Source organism: Elephas maximus, chromosome 9, assembly GCF_024166365.1.
Source record: "Elephas maximus indicus isolate mEleMax1 chromosome 9, mEleMax1 primary haplotype, whole genome shotgun sequence".
In the NCBI taxonomy this organism is placed as follows: domain Eukaryota; kingdom Metazoa; phylum Chordata; class Mammalia; order Proboscidea; family Elephantidae; genus Elephas; species Elephas maximus.
The window spans coordinates 26,934,952-26,961,560 of NC_064827.1; the positions used below are offsets into that span (position 1 = coordinate 26,934,952).

Consider the following 26,609-nt stretch of genomic DNA (forward strand, 5'->3'; position numbering starts at 1 on the left):
CTGGGAAGCCTCTCAGTTGTTTACTTGCAGGGACAACTGTATTGTCTTTAATTGTGTGTTTTAATGGGCCTGAATAAAATGCTGTTCTATTTTATTTGATCTCTATCCCCCATGGGCTTTCTCTACCACTACTATCTCCTTTCTACCACTGTGACGGTTTTCCTATTTGGACATTTAGTTCTTTTGATAGGGGTTCTTGATTATCAACAGCAGTGACTGTTTCTCCATCTACTAATGTCGAATCCTAGTCGTCCCTGACCTATGGGATCATTTGCAAAAAAATGCAGACGAGTATTGGGGGTCTGGGATGAATGAAAGGAATTCCAAGAAAAAGTGAACAAAAAAAAGTCAAGCACAGGTTGGAATTAATCACTAATTGTTTTATCTAAATTGATTTTTTTTTTAAATGTTTCTAGCAATGATCATCATAGGCATCCAAGATTAACCCTAGTTTAACCACACCTAAACTGAGCTATGTGGATTCTTGAACACACGTAAGGCCATAATAGAATGAACCTCTGTTTCTAGTTCTGTGACTGTTGACAAAGCATTCTTGGCTTGATACAGATGCTGTGTCTTTCCCTTTCCTTCCTTCCCCTCCCCTCCCTTCACTTTTCCTCCCCTTCTCTTCTTTTCTCCTTCCCGTACACCTCCTCTCCGTTTCCTTCCTTCCTTTCATCAACTGATCCTTTATTGAAATGTTTTCCTTTGTAGTTCATAGCTAGCTGAGCATTCCACGGCACCACTGTTGATGTCATGAGGGTGGTGCCATCAACATTGCAATCCACAGAATTGACGGTCCCCAGGCTCCCCTTCATAGTTCCAGAGATTTTCTGGCTAAACATCAGTGCTGCAACTGTCAGACAATGTTGACAATCTCATTGAAAGTGGTATTTCCACTAGAAACACACTCCAACAAACCCACCAGTGCCATTGAGTTGATTCCGACTCATAGCGACCCTATAGGACAGAGTAGAAATGCCCCATGGAGTTTCCAAGGAGTGCCTGGTGGATTCAAACTGCCGACCTTTTGGTTAGCAGCTGTAGCTGTTAACCGTTGTGCCATCAGAGTTTCCAGAAACACACTACTTACCCAAATTAACACAAACTGATGTTGAAAATCTGAACAGATGTAAAAAAAGGGACGAGATTGAAAAAGTAATTAAAAAGAAAAAGAAACCTCACAACAACAACAAAAAAAGCCCTGGCCCAGGAAGCTTCACTGGAGAATTCTACCAAACATTCAGAGAAGAGCTTATACCAGTACTATTCAAATTATTTCAGAACATAGAAAATGAATGTGTTGCTGAATGAATGACTAAGGCAGTGGTCATGAATATGCTTTATTTACCACCCCAAACACTAACTGAAAGCTCCAGGGTAGCCAAATTCTATCTTTATCTCTGGACTTTCTTCTAGCTGCTTCTGGTTCATTTCACTACTGTTTCCACACTGCTTGATATTTTTCTGCTTCTTCCTATTTCTGGGTGGTTCCTTGAGGGCTTTGATGATCAAAACAGACATAGAACATACCACCTCAGTCTGGGCCTGTCCGTTCTGAATAGTCAGTTTGACTGTAATCTTTAGACCCTTGCAGTCACTGGTTGCCTTGACAATGTCATCACCAGTCTCTTTTGGAGACAAGCTCAGAGGGCTGATCTTGGGGGTCAGGGTGGATGTGGCACTGACTTGCCCACTGGTGCACCTCAGGTACATGACTTTGATCCCACTAAGGTCAGACCTGGATGGAACCCAGATCCTGGATGACTGAAGAAAGTTGCGCCTAGGCCTTCCCCAAGCTGAGAGCCAAGAACTACTGTGCTTGATTTTTATAGCAGATATAGACTTCTGCTTTGTGTCACCTTATGTACTTGAAAGAACCCACCAGCAGCTCTCCAGGAGAAAAAACCTGGTTATCTGCTCCTGTAAAGATTATAGCCTAGGAAACCTATGGGACAGTTCTACTCTGTCCTACAGGGTTGCTAGGAGTCACAGTCACCTTAGTGGCACACAACAACATGCTCCTTCTTTATTTGAAGCTTGAGAAGACTCCACTGAAGAAAAGATGTATATAATCAAACGTACACAGCCCCTGTGACTTAGTTTATCGTTTATCGTTGGGAATCTGGTTAAGAAAAGGGTAAAGATGAAGAGGTAAGCTATGAAAAACCCTTGGTGGATTAACTATTTTCTCCATATATTTTATCTGTACTGTATTCACAAGATCACAAGAGGTGATCTCCTTTTGGAGAGAGAAAGCCAGGAAGCCAAACTGTGAGGTCAGTGAAGTTGTGTTTCAGAAAGACACTTTTTGCTACTCTCTCCTTCATAGAACTTCTCCCAGGCCCAGCTTCTCCAGCTGACAGCTCCCCTTAACCCACCAGGCAATGGCCTGGCCTCTTTGCTTCAAGGAAGAGACTCATTTTGTTCCCATCTATTCTGCTATAGGAAACCCTGGTGGCGTAGTGGTTAAACACTATGGCTGCTCACCAAAAGGTCAGCAGTTAGAATCCACTGTGTACTCCTTGGAAACTCTATGGGACAGTTCTACTCTGTCCTATAGGGTCGCTATGAGTTGGAATCAACTCGATGGCAGCGGTTTTTTTTTTTTTTTTTTCTGCTATAACCATTTGCCCTGCAGCTGAATAGAACTTGTGGGTCCGAGTAGACCTGTGCTTCATAGGGTTTTCAGTGACTAATTTTCCAGAAGTAGATCACAAGGCCTTTCTTCTGAGGAGCCTCTGGGTGGACTTGAGCCTCCAGCCTTTGGGTTAACAGCCGAGTGCCTTAACCATTTACACCACACGGGGACATACTGTTCTGGCCACTTCCCTTATACTCCTATATACAGCCCTCCATACTTTTTCAAGTTGGCAAGAATACTTAGAAAGTTCTGGGATTGGAAGGGAACAAATTCCATCTTTATCCTTGGACTTTCTTCTGACTGCTTCCAGTTCATTTCAGTACTTCACAAGCTTTGGCATTCCTTCCTTCCTGGCCCCTGCTTTGGTTTCCGCAGGTTGACTCCTGCTTTCAGCCTGATCCTTGACTGATGCCCTGGCTTCAGTGCCCCTCGCCTGACATTTTATGACCTTCATCTTTACAATGTGCAACCATGTAGAAAAAAAAAAATGTAGAGAAGGTACCATTTCCCATGTCCCACAGTGGCTCTATGAAGCCCATTCAGGTCCTGCTCAGCCCTTGCCGGGCTCTTGCCTAACAGAGGGAAAGGATCATCAGGACACTAAATTCCCATTGTGAGACTTCAGCTCACAGAGAAGTAACATTCCGACCTGGTTAGTCAGTGAATTGCAATTTTATGAGTGGGATAGAGACGTTGGTGTCATCTTGCACTCCTGGTGTAAGATGGGTTAAATTTATTAAGCATATTGGTGTGTTGTAAATATGTATGACTCCTTAGAAACCACCAGTTTGCCAAGTCATATTGAGTCACTCATCTGGAAGACAGCTGAAGGGGTTAATTAAAAACAGCTGCATCTAACCATGCTGGGGTATACTTCCTCCTTAGAGGGCCAGGAAAGACAGAACCCAATAAACAGAAAAGGGGCCTTCCATGGAGAGGGGACTTCTCCAGATGCCAAGATTATGAGTAGAATCTGGATGCTCTGAGAATCAGGAAAGGATCAGGCTGAGTAAATTAAAAGTAAATTAGTTAAGTATAAAAGTTGTACTAATATGGCATCAAACAACAAGAATACATTGAGAATAGAAATGAACAAATCATAGGTATGTAACATACAAGCAGTGTACCTTTTCTATTTAAAATTTTCCCCTTTTGTTCTTTTCATAACTTGGTATCTCTTACTTTACCTATATTTTTAAGTTAATTAAAAAAAAACATGAATTAACTGAAGTTTAAAATTATGGGTTTTGTTTTACCCATAAGTAAACGATGTGCACCTACTACTTCTATAATTAGAAAACAGTGAATATACTAACTATAATAATTATATGTCATCAGATCGGAGGCTAAATCTGTATTACCTTAATATGTCTCAGTTTTTTATCCACAAAGCATAGGTTGCTATGCTTTGCTATAATATCCGAACAAATTAACTATAGTTTTCTGTACAGCTTCCCCTGTAACTTAAGCCACCATGCCAACAGCTCTTTGCTAAGAGAAGACACATCAGGCTGTTCATTTCAGATGTGGCCACTGATTGTGCCACGTATGGGCACCTGACCAAAGTTTATCCCATTTACAGGGTGCCAGGTGACCCATGATACCATGGCATTTGGTTGAGAGAAGACAATCTGTCTAACTGAGGCAAGTGGACTACAGAATATGGAGAGAATCGTCCAGTTTGGTTTGAGAGAACAGAGCATTGATGCCAAGGTAAATAGAGACTCCATGGTCAAGAAAAAAGTTGAGAGTACTTAGAGTTGCCTTGTTTCTTCACCGTCTTCCTCTGCATAAATGCTTTCTTTTTTTCCAATTGCACTTTAGATGAGGGTTTACAGAGCAAATTAGTTTCTCGTTAAACAATTAATACGTATATTGTTTTGTGACCCAGAACACCCAGTGCCGTCGAATCTGGCTGCCAACCCCATGACATGTCAGCACTCTCCTCTTCTCGACCTTGGGTTCTTTGTTACCAGCTTTCCTGTCCCTTCCTGCCTTCTCGTCCTTGCCCCTGAGCTGGTGTGCCCGTGTAATCTTGTTTTGTTTTATGGACTTGCCTAATCTTTGGCTGAAGGGTGAACCTCAGGAGTGGCTTCAGTACTGAGTTAAAAGTGTGTAAGGGGCCGTACTCTGGGAGTTTCTCCAGTCTCTGTCAGACCAGTAAGTTCTTTTTTTTTTTTTAATTGTACTTCAGATTCAGGTTTACAGAACAAACTAGCTTCTCATTAAACAGTTAGTACACATATTATTTTATTCCATTGGTTTATAACCCCACGACATGTCAACACTCTCCCTTCTGGATCTTGGGTTCCCTATTACCAGCTTTCCTGTCTCCTCCTACCTTCTAGTCCTTGCCCCTGGGCTAGTGTGCCCCTTTAGTCTCATTCTGTTTTATGGGCCTGTCTAATCTTTGGATGAAGGGTGAACATCAAGAGTGACTTCGTTACTGAACTAAAAGCGCGTCTGGAGATCATACTTTTGGGTTTTCTCCAGTAGCTGTCAGGCCAGTAAATCTGGTCTTTTTTTGTGAGTTAGAATTTTGTTTTACATTTTTTCTCCAGCTCTGTCCGGGACCCTCTATTGTGATCCCTGTCAGAGCAGTCAGTGGTAATAGCCGGGTTGTGCTGGACTCAGTCTGGTGCAGGCTGTGGGAGTTGTGGTCCATTAGTCTTTTGGACTAATCTCTCCCTTATGTCTTTGGTTTTCTTCATTCTCTCTAGCTCCTGAAGGGGTGGAATCAGTGGAGTATCTTAGATAGCTGCTTATAAGCTTTTAAGACCCCAGGCGCTACTCACCAAAGTAGGATGTAGAACATTTTCTTTATAAACTATGTTATGCCAATTGAGTTAGATGTCCCCTAAGACCATGGTCCCCAGCCCTCAGACCAGTAATTCTGTCCCTCAGGGAGTTTGGATGTATCTGTGGAGAGTCCATGACCTTGCCTTGGTCAAGTTGTTCTGACTTCCCCAGTATTGTGTACTGTTTTATCCTTCACCAAAAACCAAAACCAAACCCACTGCCGTTGAGTCGATTCCGACTCATAGCGACCCTGTGGGACATAGTAGAACTGCCCCCATAGAGTTTCCAAGGAGCACCTGGCGGATATGAACTGCCGACCTGTTGGTTAGCAGCTGTAGCATTAAGCGCTACGCCACCAGGGTCCTCTTATCTGTTGTCCAGTTAGTGTTTTGCCCTCCCCATCCCTCTCCTCCCTCAAAGATTGTTTCTTTCTGTGTGTAAACCTTTTCACGAGATTTTGTAATAATGGTCTCATGCAGTATTTGCCCTTTTGTGATTGACGTATTTCACTCAGCATAATGCCCTTCAGATTATTCATGTTGTGAGATATTTCACAGATTCATCATTGTTCTTTATTGTTGCATAGCATTCCATTGTTTGTAAGTACCATAGTGTGTTTATCCATTCATCTGCTGATAGGCACTTAGGTTGTTTCCATCTGTTTTGCTATTGTGAATAATGCTGCACTGAACATAGGTGTGCATATGTCTATATCTGTGATGGCTCTTATTTCTCTAGAATTTATTACTAGGAGTGGGATTGCTGGATCATACGGTATTCCCATTTCTAGCTTTTTAAGGAAGCGCCGTATCATTTTCCAAAATGGTTGTACCATTCTGCATTCCCACCAGTAGTGCAAAAGAGTTCCAATCACCCAGCAGCCTCTCTAACAATTGTTATTTTCTGTTTTTTTTTATTTGTGCCAGTAATGTTGAGCTGAGATGGTATCTCATTGTAGTTTTGATTTGCATTTCTCTAATGACTAGTGGTCTCGAGTGTCTGCTAATTGCCTGAATGTTTTCTTTGATGAAGTGTCTGTTCATTCCTTTGCCCATTTTTTAATTGGATTATTTGTCTTTTTGTTGTAGAGTTGTTGAATTTTCCTGTAGACTTTAGAGATTAGACCTTTGTTGGATTTGTCATAGCCAATTTTTTTTTTTCCCAGTCTGTAGTTCTCTTTTTACTCTTTTGGTGAAGTCTTCTGACATGCATGTTGTTGTTGTTAGGTGCCGTCCAGTCAGTTCTGACTTGCAGCGACCCTATGTACAACAGAAAAAACACTGCCTGGTCCTGTGCCGTCCTCACAATAATTGATATGCTTGAGCCCATTGTTGCATCCACTGTGTCAATCCATCTTGTTTAGGGTCTTCCTATTTTCCAGTGGCCCTCTACCAAGCATGATGTCCTTTTCCAGGGACAGATCCCTCCTAAAAACATGTCAAAAATATGTGAGATGTAATCTGGTCATCCTTGCTTCTAAGGAGCATTCTGGTTGTACTTCTTCCAAGACAGACCTGTTTGTTCTTTTGGCAGCCCATGGTATATTCAATATTCTTTACCAGCACCACAGTTCAAAGGCATCAGTTCTTCTTCGGTCTTCCTTATTCATCATCCAGCTTTCACATGCATATGAGGCAAATGAAAACACCATGGCTTGGTTCAGGCGCACCTTAGTCTTCAAGGTGACAACTTTGCTTTTCAACACTTGAAAGAGGTCTTTTGCAGCAGATTTGTCCAATGCAATGTGTCTTTCAATTTTCTGACTGCTGCTTCCATGAGTGTTGATTGTGGCTCCAAGTAAAATGAAATCCTTGACAACTTCAATCTTTTCTCCATTTATCATGATGTTGTTTATTGACCCATTTGTGAGGATTTTCATTTTCTTTATGTTGAAGTGTAATCCATACTGAAGGCTGTGGTCTTTGATTTTCGTTAGTAAGTGCTCCAAGTCCCCTTCACTTTCAGCAAGCAAGATTGTGTCATCTGCATAATGCAGATTGTTAATGAGCCTTCCTCCAATCCTGATGCCATGTTCTTCTTCATATATTCCAGCTTCTTGGATAATTTCCTCGGCATACAGGTTGAATAAGTATGGTGAAAGGATACAACCCTGATGCACACCTTTCCTGACTTTAAACCATGTAGTATCCCCTTGTTCTGTTTTAACAATTGCCTGTTGATCCATATATAGGTTCCTCATGAGCACAATGAAGTGTCCTGGAATTCCCATTCTTCACAGTGTTATCCATAATTTGTTATGATAACTGTTTTATTTTTAGAAGATCCTGGTTATCTAGCTTATTTTCTGGTGTTTGTGTATTGTTAGTTATGGTTCATATGCTATTTATGCCGTGTATTAGGGCCTGTTGCTATGAGTTGGAATCGACTCGACGGCACTGGGTTTGGTTTTTGGTAATAGGGCCTGTAGCGTTGACCCTATTTTTTCTTCTATGATCTTTATAGTTTTTGGTTTTATATTTAGATCTTTGATCCATTTTGAGTTAGTTTTTGAGTATGGTGTGCGGTATGGGTCCTGTTTCATTTTTTTACAGGTGGGCATCCAGTTTTGCTACCACCATTTGTTAAAAAGACTGTCTATTCCTCATTTAATGGACTTTAGGCCTTTGTTGAAGATCAAGTGACTGTAGGTGGATGGATTTACATTTGGGTTCTTGATTCTGTTCCATTAGTCAGGTGTCTGTTGTTGTACCAGTACCAGGCTCTTTTGACTACAGTAGCGCTATAGTAGGTTCTGAGGTCAGGTAGTGCAAGTCCCCCCACTTTATTCTTTTTCTCCAATAGTGCTTTAGTGCTTTACTTATCTAGGGCCTCTTTCCCTTCCATGTAAAGTTAATGATTAGTTTTTCCATCTTGATAAAGAATGCTTTTAGTATTTGGATCAGGATTATATTGTATTTGTAGAGTGCTTTGGGGAGGATTGACATTTTCACAACATTGAGCCTACCTATCCATGAACATGGTATATTTTTCCATTTACGTAGGTTTCGTTTGGTTTCTTGCGGTAGTGTTTTGTAGTTTTCTTTGTATAAGTCTTTTACATCCCTGGTTAGATTTATTCCTAAATATTTTTTTTTCCAGGGGCTATTATAAATGGTATTGCTTTCCTGATTTCCTTTCCATAGTTCTCTTTATTGGTGTATAGGAATCCTGATGATTTTTGTAGGTTTATCTTGTATCCTGTTACTCTGTTGAATCTTTTTATTAGTTCCGGTAGTTTTCTTTTTGTGTCCTTTGGGTTCTCAATGTGTAGTATCATGTCATCTGCAAGTAGGGGTAGCTTTACTTCTTCCTTACCAATTTGGATATCTTTTATTTATTTATTTTTTTCTTGCCTTATTACTCTAGCTAGGACTTTCAGCACTATGTTAAATAAACCCAAAGAATAGGAGTGGTGATAAAGGGCATCCTTGTCTTGTTCCTATTCTCAGGAGGAATGTTTTCAGCCTCTCTCCATTAAGAATGATGTTGGCTGTTGATTTTGTATAGATATCCTTTATCGTATTGAGGAATTTCCCTTCTATACCTATTTTATTGGCAGTTTTTATCAGGAATGGGTGTTGGACTTTATTGAAAGCCTTTTTGCATTGATTGAGATGATCATGCAATCCCTTTACTTATGTGGTGGATAATGTTGATTGATTTTCTAATGCCGAACCACGCTTGCATACCTGGTATGAATCCTACTTGGTTGTGGTGTATTATTTTTTTTTAATATGATGCTGAATTCTGTTGGCTACAATTTTGTTAACAATTTTTGCATCTTTATTTATAAGAGGTATTCGTCTGTAATTTTCTTTTTTTGTGGTGTCTTTGCCTGGTTTTGTTATCAAGGTTATGCTGGCTCCATTGGCTCCATAGAATGAATTCAGAAGTATCTCCTCCTTTTCTATGTTCTGAAATAGTTTGAGTAGTAGTAAATGATTTCTTAAGGTGATCTAAAGAAGTCCCTGTTTCTTGTAATCAAGAGCATTTTCTAGTTCCTTGCTGCTCAATTTGTGGTCCACATACCAGCAGCATAGGCATTACCTGGGAGCTTGTTAGAAATGCAGTATCTCAAGTCTCATCCTAGACCTACTGAATCAAAATTTTCATTTCAACAGAGTCTCTAGGTAATTTATTATGCATATTAAAGTTTGAGAAGCTTCATCCTTATTTACCTAGTGTAAAGAAAACAAAAAAATCCTCATAGCTGGACCAATAGCAACATCATGATAAATGGAGAAAATATTGAAGTTGTCAAGGATTTCACTTTACTTGGATCCACAATCAATACCTATGGAAGCAGCAATCAAGAAATCAAATGCCATATTGCACTGGGCAAATCTGCTGCAGAAAACCTCCTTAAAAAGCAAAGATGTTACTTTGAGGACTATGACGCAGCTGACCCAAGCCATGGTATTTTCAGTCACCTCATATGTATGTGAAAGCTAGACAATGAATAAGGAAACTAGAAAAGAATTGATGCCTTTGAATTATGGTGTTGGTGAACAATATTAAATATACCATGAACTGTCAGAAGAGTGAACAAACCTGTCTTGAGAGAAGTACAGCCAGAATGCTCCTTAGAAGTGAGGATGGTGAGACTTCATCTCACATAATTTGGGTGTATAATCAGGAGGGACCAGTCCCTGGAGAAGGACATCATACATGGTAGAGGGTCAGCAAAAAAGAGGAAGACACTCAACGAGGTGGATTGATACAGTAGCTGTAATAATGGTCTCAAACAGAGCAACGATTGTAAAGATAGCATAGGACTGGGCAGTGTTTTGTTCTGTTGTACTAAGGGTCACTCAGAGCCAACTCGAGGGCACCTAACAATAACAACATGGCAGACTTTTGGTTATTTGTCAATATCCATTCTATCCTTCTTCCATAGCAATAGAACCTCAGTTGATCACATTGGTGAACTCCTAGCTCCACATTTCCCTTACTTCCCTTCCAGTGGGAGGCAGCTGTGTGACTAAATTCTTCCCAGTGGGATATTTGAAGGAATGAAGTGGGCCGCTTCCAAGTGTTTCCTTTAAAATGCCTGGGTCTGCACTCCTTCCCCTTCCCCAGCTGTGAGATGAGAAGGAGTATAGCAGCCAGCTTGGGTCCACAGTGGGAGCCACAAGTTGAGGATGTCGACGTCACCTACCAGAATGGGCCTACCTACTTACTTCTACATTGTTACTTAAAAGAAACAGACACTTTTTTTTAGTTTCAGTCCCTATAATTTGAAGCATCTTTAGCTTAGCAGCTCAGCATGTACATGACCTACTAGACAAGTAATAGCAATGCTAGACGAGCAACTGGACAGTCTCTTTAGAATTAAATGTTTAACTCAATAGTGCTGGGACTAGCACTTGAATCTATCAGCTTGTGTTGCCTATGTTGAAATGGGCATGGAATGATTAAAAAGCAAAACCCTAGAAGGACTAGTAATGTAGCTCAGAAATTAATCATAGAATAATTGTTTTTTGATTAATAAGCAAAGAAAATCTGATATTAGTACTTACCCAAAGGTGGTTTCTTTCCTACAAAAAGCTGGGATCATTCACAAACTTCCATCCAGCCCAGATTAGTTAAGTTTTCAGGACATTCTAGGAGTTTGTTTTTACAGAATACATATTACAAGGAATAAAGATACCAGTGCCTTCTGGATTTACATGAATCCCTGACTTTGCAAATCAGATCAGAAATAAAATCAAACAGTCTCAATTGATGAAGTTTATTTTTAAAAATATGAACTTTTAGTAATGTTAGTGAGTCAGAGACTTCTCAGTAACTTGTGGCTCTACTGTGTTACAATAACCAAATCCATGTGGGTTTTGAAGCATGTTGAGACACAGAATTACTGAAGCATTTGGAACTAGGATGACAAACAAAAACTCATACTGAATTAGAAATGAAGATATTTTCATTTTTCTTTATTCCTTTTGAAGACATTTGCTTAGTCATTCTTGGCTAAAACTTTTGTTAATGCCTAGTGTAGAGGTATGAGGTGAAATACCAGATACAAACTCCAGTTATTACACAAGTTAATTGTACTTTGTGGTATTTGTATGTTTATGTTTAAGGACACTGTTGAGAATAGGCAGACCCTTTAAACAGCACCTCAAACTGAATGGAGCCTAAGTAATTCACAGGCCTGTTTGCCTGGGACACATAATTCACTTGTCTACACTGGAAGTGCCTATCAAATCTGGGAGTCACAGGATACCGAAAAGGAAATGATAACTGTAACTAACCCCTCTCCTGGGTCTTTTCTGTGGCCAACTTTTGAGTTGAACACTGTGTGAAATACCCCACCTGGCAAAAAACACCTGGCTTTCATTTCTATAATCTAGTCTCTGCTTGTCATCTTCCAATTTAAAATCTCTCGATCTTTCTCCTTGTCAATGTTTCTTTAATAGTGCACTGTATCTTTGGAAGAAAAAATAGATCATCTTTTCCACTCTAGATGATTTTATTGCCTTATTCTGTGTTCCCAGGTATTCATATGAGATCAGTTTCTGGCCAAAACAGATGAACATAGTTTTTAATTCTTATTATTCAATAAAAATACCCTTGTCTATAATCAGACTCAGTCATTTATTATTACTTTTATCTCTAATTTGAGGGCAATTTTAATCTTGCCTTTAGAACTGAAGGTTAAGATACTATAACATCAACAATAACTAACCCCTGAATCATACTTCATTTTCGTTTCAAAAAGACTATTTCAAGATCTATCACAAAGTACAACACTGTCAATTATAGGATGATATCCATATGCCTACAAGGAGCCCAGTTAATACTACTGTTACTCAAATTTATGTACCAACCACTAATGCAAAAGATGAAGAAACTGAAAAATTCTACCAGCTTCTGCAGTCTGAATTTGATCAAACATGTAAGACACATTGATAATTACTGGTGATTGGAACGCAAAAGTTGGAAACAAAGAACAAGGATTGGTAGTTGGAAAATATAGTTTTGGTGATAGAAATGATGCCAGAGATCCCATGATAGACCAACAGCTTCTTCATTGTAATACCTTTTTCAACAATATAAATAGTGATTATACACGTGGACCTCACCAGATGGAATACACAGGAGTCAAATTGACTACATCTGTGGGAAAAGAAACTGGAAAAGCTCAATATCATTGGTCAGAACAAGGTCAGGGGCCAACTGCGGAACAGACCATCAATTTCTCATACACAAGTTCAAGCTGAAGCTGAAGAAAATTAAAACAAGTTGATGATAACCGAAGTATAAACTTGAGTATATGCTACCTGAATTTAGAGGCCAATTCAAGATCAGATTTGAAGCACCAAACACCAATGACCAGACAAGTTGTGGGATGACATCATACACGAAGAAAGCAAAAGGTCATTAAAAAGACAGGAAAGAAAGAAAAAACAAAATGGATGTCAGAGAGACTCTGAAACTTGCTCTGGAATGTCGAGTAGCTAAAGGGAATGGAAAAAAATGATGAAGTAAAACACTTAACAGAAGATTTCAAAGGGCAGATCAAGAAGACAAAGTAAAGTATTATAATGAAACGTGCAAAGCACTGGAGCTAGAAAACCAAAAGGGAAGAATATACTTAGCATTTCTCAAGCTGAAAGAACTAAAGAAAAAAATTCAAGCCTCAGGTTGCAATATTGAAGGATTCTATGGGCAAAATATTGAAGACACAGGAAGCATCAAAAGAAGATGAAAGGAATACACAGAGTCACCTACCAAAAAGAATTGATCAACCATTTTAGGAAGTAGCACATGATTAAAAACCAATGGTACTGAAACAAGAAGTCCAAGCTGCACTGAAGGCATTGTTGAAAAACAACGCTTCAGGAATTGACAGAATACCAGTTGAGATGTTTCAACAAACAGATGTAATGCTGGAAGTTCTCACTTATCTGTGCCAAGAAATTTGGAAGACAGCTACCTGGCCAACCAACTGGAAGAAATCCATTTTTGTGTCCATTCCGAAGAAGGGTGATCCAACAGAATGTGGACATTATTGAACAATATCATTAATATTACACCCAAGTAAAATTTTGCGGAAGACAATTCAAAGGTGGTTGGAACAGTACGACAGGGAACTGCCAGAAATTCAAGCCAGGTTCAGAAGGGAATGTGGAACAAGTGATATCATTGCTGATATCAGATGGATCTTGGCTGAAAGCAGAGAATACCTGAAAGATGTTTACCTGTGTTTTATTGAATATGCAAAAGCACTCAACTATGTGGATCATAACAAATTATGAATAACATTGCAAAGAATGAGAATTCTAAAACAATTGTGCTCTTGGTGAACCTGCACATAGACCAAGAGGCAGTTGTTCAAAGAGAACAAGGGGATACCATGTGGTTTAAAGTCAGGGAAGGTGTGCATCAGAGTTGTATCATTTGACCATACTTATTCAATCTGTATGCTAAGCAAATAGTCCATGAAGCTGGAATATAAGAAGAAGAACATGGCATCAGAATTGGAGGAATACTCATTAACAACCGGCGATATGCAGATGACACAACCTTGTTTGCTGAAAGTGAGGAGGACTTGAAGCACTTACTGATGAAGATCAAAGACCCAAGCCTTCAGTGTGGGTTACCTCTCAACATAAAACAAAAATCCTCACAACTAGACCAATAAACAAAATCATGATGAAAGGAGAAAAGATTGAAGTTGTCAAGGATTTCATTTTTCTTGGATCCAAAGTCAACACCCGTGGAAGCAGCAGTCAAGAATTCAAATGCCATATTGCATTGGGCAACTCTGCTGCAAAAGGCCTCTTTAAAATGTCAAAAAGCAAAGATGTCATTTTGAAGACTAAGATGCGCCTGACTCAAGCCATGACCTTTACAATCATCTCATATGTATGCAAAAGCTGGATAATGAATAAGGAAGACCAAGGAAGAATTGATGAGTTTGAATTATGATGTTGGTGATGAATATTGAATATACCATCAACTGCTAGAAGAATGAACAAATCTGTTTTGGAAGAAGTACAGTCAGAATGCTCTTAAGAAGAGAGGACAGCAAGGCTTCGTCTCAAATACTTTGGAGATGTTATCAGGAAGGACCAGTCCTTGGAGAAAGACATCATGCTTGGTAAAGTAGAGGGTCTGCATAAAAGGCAAAGACATTCAATGGTATGGGTTGACACAGTAGCTGCAACAATGAACTCAAACATAGCAAAGATTGTGAAGATGGCACAGGACTGGGCAGTGGTTTGTTCTGTTGTACATAATGTCACTATGAGCTGGAACCTACTGTATGGCACCTAACAACAACAACAATAACAGCAGCACATTGTACTTTACAGTTTGTAAAACAATTTTTACATACCTTCTGTTTGAATCCTCCCAACTCCCCTATAATGCTCCTTTACCCATGTGCAAATTGAGCCCTCAAATAGGTAATTTGCCCAAGACACAAAGATGGGAACTCAAATCGAAGTGGTCTTTTCTCAGTCGCAAGGTCTTTCCATTACCTTGCTCAGTCATAATGGTGATTAGTTCATTGTCTTCACCACTGTCATGGCAGGTACCAATACCTTAATCCTTACTACATTCCTGACTAAGAGGGTGGACTGTACCATCTCATTTAATCCTTACAAAAGCTGTTATAGTCCTTAATCAATTAGGAAAGTTTTCAGATCTGAGTGACATAAAACCCTATGGTAGTTTGAACAAATAGAGATTATTTTTCTCCTATCAAAAGTTTACAAGTAGGAGATTGTAGCATTGGTTCAGAGTTTCTTGGCCTACTTCTCATGGTTGTAAAATGACCACAAGAGCTGGGAGCACTGTGCCCTCATCTGACTGCATCTTTGTCCAGGAGCCAGGACAAGACTTTTCTCCTCCTGGGCCTTCCCCTTACCAAGGAAGCTCCCCAGCTGACTTTGCTTTTCATCTGCTTGGTCTACCATACTTATCGCTAGTCCAGACACTGGACCACCTCCCTTGAGATCAAGGAAACTATACCCAAAAGATGAAGAAAACCTGACTTCCATTCATGGTCTTGTACAATGTTGCTCAGCAGAGGCTGGAATCTGCCTTATATTCTGAGTCAGTCCAGAGGAAGGGGTACTGCTTTGTAGTTTGTCTATTAGGTTGCATTTTTGTAAATCATAGGAAGACCTGGTACAAGTTAAGAGTGGGCCTGCAGTGTCAGTGAAGAAGTCAGAGGCAGGGTTTGGCTTTTTAGTAGGCACAGAATGGGGTCTGCCAATTGAAGTTATCAATAGCCTGGTTTTAACGATGAAGAAAGCAAGGCAGAGGGAAATGAAATAATTTGCCCACCTACACAGCTATAGAACTTAAAAACTAGCTTTGTTTGACTCTGGGGTCCAGGTTCTCTAACACTGATCTAACTGCCTTTCTGAAATGAAACCTAATATTTGCCCTGCAAATTGACATAGGCTCCCAATTCTAAAAGCTACATAACATTGATTCTTGTCAGAACTAGACTCCAAATTAACAAAAAATGGAAACCTGATCAAGCTGCTGAAATGACTACCTTTTGTGTTTTCTGAGTTATCATTAGTTATAAAATGGGCAAAGTATGCTGAAAATTATGCACATTGGTAAAGAATTTTAAAGGCATTTGGCCTCCACTGACTTGCAAGGGGAATCATCCTGTCAGAAGAATTAGAAATTCTAACTCTAGTTGCCAAATCTACCAATGATTTCCTTTGTGACCATCTATATTCACTTACCCCCACTTTCCTCAGGCTAATAATTTATGTCAGTGGAGCTCGGTGTTTTATGAACCAAGGGTGAAATTATTAGATTTTATTGTTTGTGATTCCTTCCTTAAGTTATATTCCTATAATTGCAAACTTACTGCATTCCCCAGCCTCTATTTTGAATTTATTACTAGCCTTCTTACTGCCTTTTTAGATCTCAGAAGTAAACTTCAAATATTTACAAATCTCAATTTCATGTTTTTCCTTTCATAAATCTGTGGGCAAATTCGGTGCTGGAGACAGAGAGTAATAAATCTGAATATTTATGTATTGTGCCAGCAGGCGCTGCACAAACTTCCCCGTGTAGCTTGGTCAATGGGCCTCAGTCTTGACCTGTAACACTGGTTCTAGTCTAATCCAAATCATTATAAAACATCTGGTGACTTGTATATACAAAAACCCTCCCCTTATTCCTTCAGTCATAATTTGTAATCAGACAAGTTCACTGGGCACATATGTTCACCATGTTAGCAGAAGAAAGGGAATCAATGGTGTTCATACCATTTATTACACCTCCTCTTAGGAGAAGAACACAATGATGACCCATCCTAGTTATAGGGCTTTAATCAAACCTGCAAGTGATATGGAAAACTATTCTTTTGAAGACCTCTCATTTCAAGAATATTTAACATGCTTAAAAAATGAAACAAAAAGTACTAGAAGAAAACACTATAGAGTTAAAAAAATAATAATTTTACAGCAGGAAAGGCCTTACTAAGCATGACACAAAATCTGAAGCTATAAATGAAAACATAACTAAAGTTAACTATATTAAAATTCAATGCCTGTATAACAACACCCAAAACAAAATAAAAATATATGCATCCCATGTAGCAAATGGCTGTTTAATATGCAAAAAGATCTTACAAACAAATATGAAACAGGAAAACAATTATAAAAGCAGATGAACATGAATAGGAAGTTTACAGAAAAGCAAATACAAATGGTGAAAGAAAGAGAAAAAGGAAGAGATTTAACATAATTTTTATGTTAAATAATTTTCATTTAAAATTTAAAAAATAAGATTTTTTTTTTTTCCTCCAACTATTGGATTGGTAAAATTTAGAAGTTGTGATACTTCCCAGTCTTGGCAAGGGTGTGTTCAGTTGTTGTTGTGTGGTGCTGAGTCGATTTCAACTCATAGTGATCCTATGTGTGTCAGAGTATAACTGTGCTTCACAAAATTTTCAGTGGGTAAATTTTTGGAAGTAGATCGCCAGACATTTCTCCCAGGCACTTCTGAATGGACTCGAACTTCCAGCCTTTCAGCTAGCAGCTGAGTGCACCATCCATTTGCACCACCCAGGGATTCCTATACATTGTTTTTGGGAGAGTAAATTGGTGAAACTATTTTAGAGTGTGATGTGGTAATATCTATCAAAATGTATAATGTACTAGTACCATTTTATTTGGCAACTCCACTTCTAAGAATCGATTTTTCTTGATCTGTGTACAAATATATATGTATATGAATACTTATTTCAACATTTTACTTTCAAAAGGCTGTCAACACCTTTGCTGGCCATCAGTAAGGCATTCATTAAATAAAAGATGGTACACCCCTACAGTGGAAAACAGGGAATTTATATAAACCATTAAAAAGAGTTTGTTAGCTCTGTAGGTCCAAAACTAGAAGGAATTTTCTTTATTCATTACCTGTGTATCTGTCGTTTGAGTCCTTAAAGTAACAAGATTGTGTAGTTAAGTAAAAGCTATCATAACATGAAAATATTCACTAAATAACTGGACACTCAAATATCCTTACTTGCTAACTCTGCCCATGCAGTGATGAAACCAGCTCAGATCATACACTTGCCAAATGCCTATCTGACAGTCTTAGACTAATCAATGATTAAAGAAGACAAAAACAATAACAATGATGACAAGATAGGCACTTCAAAAGAAAATAATTTGAATGTCAAAGGATTTTAAACTGAGATCCTTGGGAAAACTGATAGAGCCCAGAAATACTTTGAAAAAATAACCCTTCTAAAGATAATGCTGTGAAAATTAAATATGAATGGAAAGATATTATATTGAGCCATCATACAATTTGGAGGGGTAATGACTCAACCTCTCATCCCCAGAAACATTTAACTTCTTTTCTCCTTCTAAGAAATATCACATGGTTGCAGTTATAACCTACATTTTGTTAATAATGAGAAATTTATTTTCATGAGTTTTAGGGGTTCTTATGATTAAGTTCCAATAAAAACATTTTCTCACTATTAGCTATGATATTTTGGGCTCGGTTTATAATCACAATAGGACAGTCTATATCCACATAATTGTTTCCTATAGTCTTTCCACTTCTGCATCTTATAAATTAGTCATCTAAAACTTCCCAGTTTGAAAATGTCTCCCTCCCAGAGTAATTAGATATGTTTTTTTTTTTTTTTTTACCTCTATCTGGATAGATAAGCTGTGCTACACTGAGCTTGAGGTCAAGAGTAGATATTACACTGGCTCTTTGGAGGACCCTTTTGCCTTTCTTAGAAATCACTTCCAGTTTCCCTATTCTTTCTCTATCTCTTTGGCCTTCTTTCCTCAGCCTGCACCCACCCACTGCCTGAAACAATGCCTTGAGTTCACAGGTTGTTATTACTTGTCTTGCCACCCCTCTCCACCTTTTCCTGAGCCTGTCCTGACCATGGGCTACCATTCATGAACGCTCTAAATAGTGTGTTTATAGAGCTACAGTTGTTCCCTGTCTTCTGCCTTGCTAATTACTAGTAATAGCTAATATTTATTGGATGTTTCTGTGTACTGGGCATGATACCAAGGACTTTTTGTGTATTAAGATGGGTTCTCAAACTTATTCCCATTTTACAGGTGAGGAAATTGGAAAAATATGATCAAGGAGATTAGAAAACAACTGCACCAACTCTATAAACACCTCTTCTCTAATCCATGGTTGCAGCAGTACATCAACAGGGAACTGCCAGAAATTCAAGGCAGATTCAGAAGAGGACATGGAATGAGGGATATCATTGCTGATGTCATATGGCTCTTGGTTGAAAATAGAGAATACCAGAAAGATGTTTGTTGTTGTTCGTTCTGACTCATAGCGGCCCTATGTACAACAGAATGAAATATTGCCTGGTCCTGCACCATCCTCACAATCATTGTTATGTTTGAGCTCATTGTTGCAGTCACTGTGTCAATCCATCTTATTGCGGGTCTTCCCCTTTTTTGCGGACCCTCTTCCTTACCAAGCATGATGTCCAAGAAATACGTTTACCTGTGTTTTATTGACTACACAAAGGCTTTTGACTGTGTGGATCATAAAAATTATGAATAATATTGTGAAGAATGGGAATTCTAGAACACTTAATTGTACTCATGTGGAACCTGTACATAGACCAAGAGGCAGCTTGAACAGAACAAGGGGATACTGCCTGGTTTAAGTCAGGAAAGGTGTGTGTCAGGACTGTATCCTTTCACCATAATTATTCAATCTGTATGCTGAGCAAATAATCTGAGACGCTGGACTATATGAAGAAGAATACAGCATCAGGATTGGAGGAAGACTCAATAACAACCTTCGATATGCAGATAATACAACCTTTCTTGCTGAAAGCAAAGAGGGCTTGAAGCACTTACTGATGAAGATCAAAGATTACACCTCAACATAAAGAAAATAAAAATCCTTACTATTGGACCAATAAGCAACATCATGATAAATGGAGAAAATAATGAAGTTGTCAAGGATTTCATTTTACTTGGATCCCTAATCAACGCCCATGGAAGCAGCAGTCAAGAAATCAAACTCTGTATTGCATTGGGCATACAAAAGGTCTCTTTTAAGTATTAAGGTCAGTGAAAACTAAGAAGACCCTAGTGAGATGGATTGACACAGTGCCTGCAAAAATGTCCTGAAACGTAGCCATGATTGTGAAGTGGCACAGGACCAAGCAGTGTTTGGTTCTGTTGTACACATGGCCACTATGAGTTGGAATTGACTCGATGGCACCTAAGAACAATAACATCTAATCCATCAGCAACTTTTGTCTAGAATCTAGCCATTTGTCACCACCTCCACTGCTATCAGCCTGGCCCCCGCCATCACCATCTTTTGCTTGAATTATTACAAGGATCTCCAAATTTTTATTTTCCCTTGTACTCTAGCCCTTTCTTAAAAGTCTTCTTAAAATATGAACCAGGCACATCACTTCTCCACTTCCCATTTTACCCTAAGTGAAAACAAAGTGCTTAAAATGGCCCACAAGACTCTCACCTGCATCGCTTTACCTCTCTGCAATTATCTCTACTACCTGTTCCTTCGTTCACTCTGCTGTAGCCACAGTACTTTTACTACTCCTGATTTCTGAATTTTAGAAAACAAACTAATTCCATTTCAATGAAGTGCCCAAATAACTTGAGTGTTTAAATAGAGATCCATGTTGCATTGTGGATTTGTTTACTGTAGGACTACTGTCACTAGGATGTCAGCTCTACAAGGACAAAAACCATCTATTTGCTTCACTATTGTTTCTGGTGTCTAGAGCAGTGCATGACACACAGTGTGTGTTCAAAAATGTTTGTTGGATTCATAAGTAAATTGGTAGAAAAGAACACGTGCTTTGGAGTCAGATAGAATTAGGTTCAGAGGCCAGCTTTATCAATTATTATATGTATGTCCTTATATAATCTTTTTCCTTTTTTGAACATCAGTTTTGTCTTCTGCAAAACTGGAATAGAATATCAAACTCATAGGTTTTGGGGAATATTTAGTGATATATCCCAGATGTCAAGTGCCTGGTATAAAGTAGGGTTCCAAAATATTTTGGTGATATCTAGTCCCTTCTCTCCTCTTCCAATCTTCCTTCAAGGAGATGGAGAGAAAAGACTATTTAAGGCCAAAGTAGTATTCACTGTGGTCATTCAATAAATGTTTCTTGAACATCTACTATGTTCTAGTAGACACTGGAGATACAAAGATGAATGAGGCATTGTGCATACCCTCAAGGAACCCATTTTATTACAATGATTCATTTATTAAACTAGCAGTAATAAGCCACACAGAAATGAAAAGTTCTCCTTATAGATTATGAAATGATTAATCCTACATCCACCACTATTCTCCTTGCACCCACAAAAATTATTACCTTAATATTCTTAGTTTTGTATATTTTAATTATACTTTAATTATATAGCCATTCAGATAAACCTGAAAATCTACATCCATTCAATTTGAATTAATATCATTAAAATTTTAGAGTTTCCTTTTTCTTCTTTATTAATACCATATGAAATTTGCAGTTGAAAATAATTACTATAAAAATAGTATGAAAAAAGTTTATTATTATGGCTTTTGAGGCACCTTTTAATGAACAAATACAAAGGGCATTTTTCAATGGGATGAATTAAGAACAAATTTTATCTCTTTGAAAAAACTTTCATTTTTAATTTACCACCGTGTGTTCATTAAGCAGGGAGTCGTTGTGGGTCTGCACACCGTTCTGAAAAGTGAATACCAGTGCAATATAGCATACACAACAGTTGAGTGGTCTCTAAATTGTTATTACTATCATTTCAATTATTTATGCTGTAAACTGTATAATATAACAGTAACATTAAAAGATAAATACAGACCTTAGCTCCCTGATGTGCTTGTTCTTCCTCTGGATCATATTTACAATTAACCAGAAGTCAGAATTCCAAGTCTTTTCGAGAAATACTTCATTTGCTTTTGAATCATACCAGCTCCTTCTCTGAGCCTTCCTACTGTACTTCCACATCTGATGAAAGATTTATTTGAACAAACAAAATACATATGTACAAATAAACACAAATGTCAGGAGCTGACACACAAATGCAAACACATGTCTGTACCCATACCTACCATCTGACAGCCTGACAGGCAAAAGAGCATTTTGAATGAAAACTACGCATACAGCCTGTGAAATGAATGACCAGACGAAAGTGCTGTAATTAATTTAATGTCTTTAGAAAATATGCTTTTCTTTAAAAGTGTGATTCTGTGATGACGCATACTGGCAGGACAGGTAACAAAAGAATGGGTGCCTGAAAGCCGTGGCTGGCGTACAGCAACTTTAAATGGCTGCCCTACAGCCCTGTCACCTGACCCTGCCAATTTTGTAGGAATTAAGGGTAAGTTTCTGAATCACCCTGCATGGGAAACCAATCATGGCTCAACCACTTTGCTGGGCCATTAACAGTGCCTCGAACTCTATCTTTGTCCAAATGAAAGCAAAAAGAAAATAGTTTTTCATCTGAAGGATCATCTTAAGATCCCCAAATGGAAAGTAAGGGCAGCACTAAACCTCTTAAAGTCCAGTTCGGCAGCTCTAACGCAGGGCATTAAGGTAAGGACATTATTTATGGCAAAGGAAGGAAACAAGAGAGAAGGATTCCAAAGAGAGAGGTGAAAGGACAAAGAGAGGACTGGAAACCAGCTTGCAATCATCCCCCTGCCCCTTTAAAATGTGGAGGGAAAACAATTTTAATCAGGACCCTGGTGCCACAGTGACTCAAAGGCAAAACCTTCACTTTTAACTCAGCAATTGAGATAATTCAGGCAAAGTGTAGGTTTGTTCCAACAAACAAAAGATGATTACCTCAGAATGCCACTTAACTTTGCCTGCATGGCAGTAAGGAGCTGTGGTGATGCAGTGGTTAAAGTGATCAACTGCTAACTGAAGGGTGGGCGGTTCTAAACCAACAGTGGCTTCACAGGAGAAAGATGTGGCAATCTGCTTCCGTAGAGATTTACAGCCTTGGAAATCCTATGGGATTGCTATGAGTTGGAATCAACTCAACAGCAGTGGATTTGGCTTTGGTTTTGCAAGAAGGTGGCAGAGGTGTCTTTCCTCTCACCCTACCTTGGCCCCTCTTCACCTCCCAGCCTTTGCTCTACAACTTGGGATCAGGATGCACCTGCAGAATCTTCAGATGCAGAGGGTTGGCTTTCTGCCTGACACCTGGCTTTTGGGAGCCACTTTTCAGACCGACCCTACCAGCTCCATTTTATTTTTCTTCCTTTGGATTTGAAGCGGAGAGAAGAGTAAGGAAAAAGCTCTATGTTCTATTTTAGGAAATATTCTTCCTGATTCTCCTGAGAAGAAGGTAACAGGTAAGCCTTGATGGGAGGATTCTGTGTTTCCAGCACCGCCCCCCCACCCCGCAGTGAATCCCCTTCCAGGTGCAGAGGGGAGTGTGAAGGACTCTTGCCTGCGTCCCAGGCTGGGAACCTGATCTTTCTAATTCCCAGTCAGCCCAACACTTCCTGTTGATTAGAGACTTTCTAGATCCCAAGTGGAGGAAAACCGGGCTGCTTCTGAGGCAAATGATGGCCGTAATCATTTTCAAATGTATCATATTCACCTCGGAAGGGACTTGAGGAGGCAACAGGGCGCTCCGTGAATATTTATGAGCGAACAGAGGAAGCTACTTCTTGCGTGTTTGTAACAGAAAGGGCAGCTGAGAGCTGCACCTCTGTAACCAAGTGACTCTAACCTGAGTGAAAGGAAGGGTCAGGATGAAAAGGGACCGTGGAGGGCGGGGCGGGGGGTGGGCAGCCAGCCTTTTTCTCCTGGCGGAAGAGGCAGTGAAACCCTCTCCCTCAGTCTCTGCTTTAGAGAAAGTTGGAGCCAGAAGAGGCCCCTTATCCCACCAAGTGTTTGTGTTGGGAGCACAACACAGAGGACGCAAGAGTATACTCACTAACCCGTTGCCCTCAAGTCCATTCCGACTCATAGCAACCCTACAGGACAGAGTAGAACTGCCCCCATAGAGTTTCCAAGGCTGTAAATCTTTACAGAAGCAGACTGCCACATCTTTCTCCCATGTAGTGTCTAGTGGGTTTGAACCGCTGACCTTTTGGTTAGCAGGCGAGTGCTTAACCACTGCACAACTTGGGCTCCTTACCTGCTGCCCAATTTTGAATTTGTTTAATTTTAAATACATCTTCTCTTGTAACCCAGGGGTAAATATCTGAAGGTGGGAAACTGGCCTCCATAAGCTGATGCTCTCCAAAGTGGGGTCTGCAAAGCGAAGAGGACAATGTCTCCACTGAGCTCCTTTACTTGGCAGGGCGGAGAGTTGTTATGAAACACAGGAGGAAATCAGCTTCTGTACTATAGCTATAGACCGAGGTGGAACTTAATTAAACACATTTCTCCAGAGTAGTAGGGGCTGTGGTGGGAAAACCATGGGGCTGAGAAACTGAAGACTCAGGAGTCCTAATCCAGCTGACGGAGACCTTGGGACCACTCCCTTGTCTGACCCCAGTTAGCTCAAACTTTACTTAAAAAACAGTGAACATTTTTTGCAAAGGAAATTTTATAAAAAACTCTTATATATAAAATAGATCAAAGCAGAGCTACCATGATTAAAGAGGCTTGGGAGACACAGAACTCTGGAGCTCCGCCTAGCCTCATCTTTCAGGGTGCAGGTAGCCTTGAGTTGCATTTGGGGGATCCTGGGCCTCTTCAGGAGTCCTGGTGGTGTAATGGTTAAGAGCTGTGGCTGCTAACCAGAGGGTTGGCAGTTAGAATCCACCAACTGCTCTGGAAACCTTATGGGGCAGTTCTACTCTGTCCTATAAGGTTGCTATGAGTTGAAGTCGACTTGACAGCAATGGGTTTTTTGGGGGGCTCTTCAGAAAAGTTTCCAAACCATTGGATTAGATTACGTCTAAGATCCCTTTCAATTTTTAAATTGCATGATTTAAAATGTCTTCCTTTGGAAGTGTTCAAATTGATAAATGGCAAATTTGAGACTAGGAGGGAAATGAGAGAGAAAGCCACCCTTATACATTTGGGCCTCACAGGGCAGGCGTCCCAGGCTGGAAGAATGTCTCGGATGTTTCAGCAGTGTTCAGCATGCTGTGTCACTGTTTGTCTTGGCCTTTTCCATCTGTGTACAGCAGCAGCAGCCGCGTAAACGAATGTGCTTCATCTCCTCAGCATCAGGACTGGGTCTCTCACATCCCCGTCCCGTCCCCCCCTCGGGAGCAAGTGGGGTGTCATGGTGTTGCCAGGGACAGGCTGAGAGTCGTACCAAATTAGGAAAAAAGACTGACGGAGGATTCCTGGCCCAACTGCATCACCAACACTCCGCCAGCAAAATCAGTTGAAGTGTGTGTAATTCTGTATAGACTCAGATGGTATGTGCCCCGCCAGCAGTGCAGGAAAAAGGATAATCAAGCGGGACGTGGTTCTTTAATAAGTGTAAAACTAAACATCATCAAAATGCTGCAACACAATCCTAGGGGCTGGAAGTGGTTAGTGGGGTGATTACAGAAAGGGCATCAGTATAGGATGTCATTTCCCCCAAAGATCCAAGAAAATGTCTAGCGTTCTTTTTTATAAACAAAGCCATCGCACATTGGAGTTATTTTTTATTTCAAACTTCCACCTTTATTTGGAACATGGGTGAGGGGGTTGAGATGGTATATAAATCTGGGACAAGACTCAGTATTGTGTGTTACTCCTCAAATGGGTAAAATGCAAGGCCCATCCTAAACAAATAACAGGGCTATTCGGCTCTGCAGCATTGTTAATCTTTTCATTAAAAGGCACCATTATACATTCCAAATCCTTCTTCCAAAGATCAGATCCAGATTTTCCAGCTAATGATACAATGGAGCCATTTCTACAAAAACCAGGAGAAAGATGCTAGACAACTATTGCAGACTGGATCATTATAGTCAGAAGCCAATAGATTTGAGTGGGACACACACACACACACACACACACACACACACACACACACAGAGAGGCATGTAGAATGTAGGCTCTATGAGGAAAATATTAAAAGCAAAAGTGATTACTAGCCTGTGATTAAGAGACAACATGAAACAAAGATCTCCTCTGGAGCCAAGAGCCAACTGCTCCTGCTGCTGCTACACAGCAGAGCTTTGTGTGTGTGTGTGTGTGTGTGTGTGTGTGTGTGTGTGTGTTTCCTTTTAATTCTTGGCATCAGTTTAAGAACCACAGTTGTGGCTTGTGACTGTGCCTCAGCATGCCAATCTAGGGTGTCGCTGTTTAGAGTAGTTAGCCTATTGGGAACAAAAGGTATTTGATCTTCTCTGTTCTCCTTAAACTCATGCTACCTAAATGTAACTTTGGCTTGGCTTTGCGGTGAGAAACATGCTGAACAGTTGGAAATGTTCGTCGAACTTAAAATATATGAGTCCCAGTTCATTGTTGGCGACCACACTTTCCCTTGAGGTAAAAATCTTACAGACAAGAATGAGCCTACATTTCCAGATGCATGTTCTCTTGAAATGAGGTCCCAAAGGGTGGAAGGTGGGGAGAAGAGTATAAAGGGGAGGCCTGTGTTGTAAAAACTCGTGGCCTGCTTTGTTTCTGCCTTTCCTCCTCTCAGCTGAGTATGGGAAACCATGAGTAGTGAGTGGGGAAAGGAATAGAACATTTCTACTCACAGAAATGCGTGGG

At 39.8% G+C, this 26,609-nt stretch overlaps 1 pseudogene; it reads right to left on the bottom strand.

Moving 5' to 3' along the window:
- Positions 1 to 690: 690 nt before the first annotated feature.
- LOC126082391 (60S ribosomal protein L12-like) lies at positions 691 to 20,428 on the bottom strand (annotated as a pseudogene).
- Between the last annotated feature and the right edge of the window lie 6,181 nt (positions 20,429 to 26,609).